Here is a 6,199-nt window from a genome sequence, read left to right as displayed (position 1 = left end):
TCCTAAACAATGGCTTCCCCCCGTCCCCCCTCCCCCCCAGCTGTCACAGGGTTTTCAACGGCTGATTTTTCAGAAGTAGATTATAAAGCACCTCTGGGTGGACTCAAACCGCCAACCTTTTGGTTAGCAGCAAGCCTCTTAACTGTTAGCTCCACCCAGGGACTCCATAAACTACCAAAAAAAACCCAAATCTGTTGCTCTTGAGTTGATTCCACCTCATAGCAACCCTATATGACAGAGTAGAACTGCCCCATAAGGTATCCAATGAGTGACTGGTGGATTTGAACTGCTAACCGTTTGGTTAGCAGCCGAACTCTACCACTACGCCACCAGGACTCCTAACCAAACCAAACCAAACCCAGTGCCGTCAAGTCGATTCCGACTCATAGCGACCCTATAGGACAGCGTAGAACTGCCCCGTAGAGTTTTCCAAGGAGCACCTGGCAGATTTGAACTGCCAACGTTTTGGTTAGCAGCCGTAGCACTTAACCACTACGCCACCAGGGTTTCCAACCAGGGCTCCTAATATTCATTAACTATATGTTAGCTATGTATTTATACGTTAAATTTGTCGGGTGATACTGCTATTGTAATTAAAGAGAACTCCTTTTCCTAAAAGAAACATGCTGAAATTATTAAAGGGTTAAATGTCATGATATCTGCGAGTTATTTTCAAGTAGTTTGGAAAAACAAAAACAAAAAACTCAGCAAATTACAACTACATAAGTGTGTATACATATATTTGCAAATGTGGCAAAATGTTAACAATTGTAAATCTAGGTGAAGGGATAAATGCATGTTTGTTGTCCTGCTCTTTCACCTTTTCTCTACTATGAAATTTTTCAAATAAAAGATTGCGGAAGTTGAGGAGTGGTGGCTCAGTGAAGATCTCCACAAGGAAGACCTTTGGTATTTGTGGGACAGTCCTGAAGATTCCAGGGAACCCATAAATGGTCTCATAGTGATGCTCAGTGTACATGCTGGGGATTCTCTGAGCCAGTCCTGACTCCATCTTGTAGGGTAAAAAAGCTCCTAACTTGGGGGGCCAGACAGACCTGGATTCTAATCCTGGCTCTGACCCTTCCTGGCTGTGTGACTTTGTGCAAGTTACCTTCAGTTTCCTCATCTGTAAAATGAGAGCGATCATGCCTATCCTACAGGGCTGTTGTAATGTGTCATAATGTGTCCTGCTCTCCCAAACCCACCTTCTAAAACCCCAAATCATTCATTCATTCAATAACCATTTATTGCGTTTATTGATATTTCCTGCATTGGGCAGAGAATAGAAATATGAATCAAGTTTATTCAGGGAACTCATGATCACATGGGGGAAATACAGTGCAGTAAATGCTAAAAGGTAAGTGCTGGGTGTTATGGGAGCACAGGGTCAGGGTGGGGCAAGGAGATGTCCCAGGAGGTTTCAAAGAGTCTATGCAGTGGGCAGAATCTGGAATGGTGAGCTTGGTCACCTACAGGGGTGACAAAGAAGGACAGTGACCTGCACTAAGGGCCATCAGGAGCAAAGGAGAGGAAAGGAGGCCAGGCAGTTCAAGGGTCATGAAGGTGGCTGGACTCAGGGGAAGAGAAGTTGGCAGAGTGGACAGGGTCAGGTCTGGAGATGGGTTGGGGGCCACATGAGCAGTATGGGCCTGGTTTAGGGTAAGGGGTGCACTTCCAAAGATCATTTGTAACTGATCACAGCAGGCCTTGATATTAGCCTCAGAAAATATAGTCAGTGGAGTGCAGCTATATTACACTGGTTTTAAAAACAATTGAACTGATAAGTAAGTAGAAGGAAGCTAGTCTCTGGGTGGTATAGCTAACATGCTCAGTTGCTAACTGAAAGGAGCTTTGAATCCACCCAGGGACATCTCAGCAGAAAGGCCTGTTGACCTGCTTCAGAAAAATCAGCCATTGAAAACCCTGTGGAGCACAGTTCTGCTCTGACACACATGGGGTCGCCATGAGTTGGAATCAACTCTATGGCAAATGGTTTACTGGATGAACACCTAGCATTTTTCCTTTCTCCCTTCTTCCAGCCAGCCTCCCAGAATGGGAGAAGAGGGGCTGGGGTACCAGGCTTGGCAAAAAGACAGGGGGCCATCAGGCTTGCCTCCGAGAAGGGAGATATTGATTGCAAAAAAGTAAAGCTTGTCTGTCACCCATTGCCACCATCTCCTCGCCCAGACTCTGTTCCAAGCACCTGGAACCCCTACCACCACCCCAGACTACAAAAACTACCCTTTCTAAGTCACACATTTCTGTAACGCATTAACTTTCTTTTTACCACAAGTATAAATTGCTTTTGTAACAACAACAACAAAAAGACTAAAAAAAGAGATAACTGTCCAAGTACCCACCTCCCTCATTCTAGGTTTATCTTCCTAAACAGATAAGTTTCTTCCTGGTTTTAGTTCCTCTATAGCCCTTCCATACAGCCCTTCTATTCTCTAAGTCTTCTGCCTTGACCCCAATCTTAGATTGTCAGGAATTAAGAAAGACACCACAGTTGCCTGGTCCTGAACTCTCCCTGGTGGAAGACCGACCCCACGCCAGAACTCCCTGCCTCCCGAGCCCCACGGGCACCTGGGGCTCGGCTGCTGACAGGTGCCAGGCCAGGGACGCTCAGCCCCCGCCTGCCCGGCGCGCACGCAGAAGGCCGCCTCTTGCCTAATTCCAAATCTTTTTTCTAAGAACAAAAACTATGTACAAATGAATATTTCCATCTTTATTTCAAATTCTAGGTTTCAACTGCAATATTAATACTACTCCACAGTGTAATTTACTTGTAATAATATATCATTATTTCCATTTTACAGTCCTTTTTTTTTTTTTTTTCTTAAAGTAGTGAAGCAAATGTTTAAAACAGCACAAATCGCAGCCCCACAAATCTCCATTCAGGCTCGGAATTTGTGCTCTCCTTTCAGAATTGCACATAATTGAAAACAATGAAAACCCCCAATGTGCTAAATACTCTAGTCATTAAAGCATTTTTTTTTTTTTTAACTTGAGAATAAAAGACCGGGCTTGTGGTTTTGTTATTATTATTTATTTATTTCGAGGAACCCCAAACAAGCTCGCTTCTCATTTCCAGACTGACATCTGCTGGGGACGTGCGGCTGAAAGGTTTGCTCAGCGGGTCCGCAGCCGGCTGCCACTCCTTGGCCCGGGAGCGGCCGAGCCACGCCAGCCAGGCCCGCACCACCTAGCCGCGCGGCGGGGCCTCTGCGCAAGGCCCCTCTCCCCACAGCTAGCAGCCAGGTTGAGCAACCGGTCCGCGGAGTCCTCCCATTTGAGTTAGGCCCCCAAAATGGCACTGGCTTGGCACAGGGTCTCCAGTGTGGGTGGCTCAGGCGAGGGGCAGATGGCCGGGCAAGAGTCTGGGGGTGAAAGCAGGCGCACTGGTAGGATGGGTGTCCCCAGCGAGTCCATTGCTCAACCACAACCAGTGCTGCCGACCAGGGCAGAGGCTCGTCAGAGGCAAGCCCAGCTTGTTTTCTCCAGGGTGTCTCCATGCGTGTCTTTCCTATTTTCTGTATTGGTTCCTTGGCCTTTGGAGAACAGCTGCCTGCTAAGGCAGCCTGGGCATCGGGTCCTCCAGAGGAGGGTCTCCGTCAGTGGCAGATTAGATCCCATTTCCACTGTCTTCACGTTTAAGGACTAGGAGCCAAGCTCCTTTCCAGCCTAGAACGAGGGCCTTTCTCTTTCATAGTTGTTGGGAAGCCACTGTCTGGCTGGGATTTAAACTGTGGGGCGAGGGCGTGAGGGGGTGGGGACATGCAAAGGCTTGGAGAGGATAACCAGCACGCAGGGGCAATCTCTGTTTGCGCCCCGCCCTCTCTGCTGGCCTCGTCCACTAGGGTAGGGTAGGGGGACGATTCCCTTCCAGGGCCCCGCCTTGGACTTGCACCCTAGGGCAAATATCCCCCTATAAAGCCCCCTCACTACGTCTCTGGACATGAGGGTGTTCCTTTCCTCTCTTTCCTGGGGTGTCCTCTAGCTCTAAAAAGCCAGTTGCCATCAAGTGGACTCCAACTCATGGCGACCCCATGCGTGTCTGAGTAGAACTGTGCTCCCTAGGGTTTTCAACGGCTGATTTTTCGGAAGTAGATCGCTGGGCCCACAGCCCTTTGTACTGTAATCTGTATTTACAATTTTGGCCTCTCCCTCTGAACTCAGCAGAAAGAAATGTGCCGGATCACATTCATCTTTCATTTAGCATAGCAGCCGCTCCTGTTTGCGTCAGCCCCCCCAGCTTTAGGGCCTCTATTACTATCTGCAAAAGAATGGCATCCAAACCTGTGTCTCTGGCGCTGAGCTCTGGACTCCCCGTTCCAGTCCCGTGCAGGACGCGTCCCGTAAGATGCCCTTGGCCCCTTCAAAGTCAGCATCCTGCCACAGCCAGCCAGGTCCCCTTGCACACTCTCCTACACACCCAGCCCTGCCTGAGCAGCTTGAGAACGCCTGGATTCCTGCCACTCCCAACCCTCCCTCCAGGGCAACTCAGGACCCTCCTGCATCTATCCGTTTCTCCCCATCGGCCTCACCACCCTGACCAGCAACCCTTTCCGCCTTTGCTCTCCAACCTTTCCTCTGTCGGACCAAACTGCTCTCCTGTCACCCCCTGACAAATCCCTCTAAGGCACCCCAGGCCCACTGAAACACCTTTAGTGAAACCCCATTGCCCACCGAAGCTCAGAGGCAGCCAGGGTCTGAGAAAGCAGGAACTCTGCGCTGAGGAGAGAGTCCCCGAGAAGATTTTAGGCCAGAAGAGGAGGAAGCGTTAAAAAATTAAATCACTGAATTTTAGAAAATGATTCTGCTTCCTATTCTTTCAGTTCTCAAACCCAAGGAGAAAGTCTGGTTTGGTTCTAGTTGGCTTTTTTTTTTCCAATAAACTTTTAATTTTAGAATAGTAAAAAAATTTTTTTTTTTTTTTTTTTTTAGATTTACAGAAAAGTTGAAAGAGGGTCACATGGAGTTCCAGTATACTCCATAGGAGCTTCTCGCAGTGTTACCGTTGCTAGTGAAGGCTTTGAACGATTCTTTTAGGCTTGTGAATCCCGTTTTCAGCAATGACAGTGGGGAGGGTGTGCTGGATGCTAACAAATTTGCTTGTTTGCAATAAATTTATGTTATTTTCTGTTACCTCCTCTTTCCAACAAGAGATACTACTCATCCATGTTCTAAAATCCAAAAAGCTCTGAAAAAAATGAAAGTTTTTTTAGTAAGTTTGAAGCCAATGCTCATTTGAGGATAGCTATATAGTCATTTTTTTTTTTTTTTCTTATCCTACCTGATGTAAATGGTTCTACAATTCTCTGCAGAAATATTCATTGGCTCTTTTGCCCTCTGGGGGTGTTAAGTAGTGCAGTATTCACTATATCACCTTTTAAAAATCAGAAAAAAATTCTGAATTCGAAAACACAGCTAGCCCTGAAAGATTTCCACTTCAGGTTGTGATAAAAGTTTCTTATCCAGATAAATTTAAGTAAAACGAGCAAGAAAGAAAAACACTAACTACATTATAAGTACAGATGATGTGCAGAAACTGATCTATATTTTTAGATTTCTCTTTCTTTTTTCTACCTTTAATTCTATTGCTAGAGATCCTTCTTTAAAAAAAAAAAAACATTTTCCTTTAAAAAAAAAAAAAAACACTGCAAACAAAAACAAAATGAAGGCTCTGTATTGCCTTCAGGATCCAGTTCAAACTCCTCAGCTGGTGTTCTTCTGCGCTCTAGCCCACTCACACAGCCGCACAGCCACGACTTGTCCTCCCGGCGCTCCAGGTTTGCCCATGCCTCCTGGCCTTTGCACGTCCTGATCCTTCTCCTTGAAATACCACCCTCCCTCTTTTTTTTCCCTGGCAAACTCCTGGCACTTCTTCCAAACTCAGCTCAGATGTCACCAGGACCCCAGACATGACTTATTCACCTCTGAGGAGGTTCAGCCCAAGGACCTGGAAGCCCTTGTACCCTTCTGCTTCCCAGTACTTGATCATTTCCTCTTTGGAAGCTTCCTGCTCAGCCCTAGTCTAGTGGGGCCTCCTTACCACCCTTTATACTATAATCGGTATGTAAAATTTTGGCGTTTCCCTCCGAGCTCAGCAGAAAGAAATGTGCCTGATCACAATCGTCTTTCGTTTAGCACCATGCATGTGCAAGGTCTGAACCAAAGAAGCTTGGTAAACATGAGA

The sequence above is a fragment of the Loxodonta africana genome, chromosome 6, assembly GCF_030014295.1.
Source record: "Loxodonta africana isolate mLoxAfr1 chromosome 6, mLoxAfr1.hap2, whole genome shotgun sequence".
NCBI lineage: Eukaryota > Metazoa > Chordata > Mammalia > Proboscidea > Elephantidae > Loxodonta > Loxodonta africana.
This window is presented reverse-complemented; position numbering follows the sequence as displayed.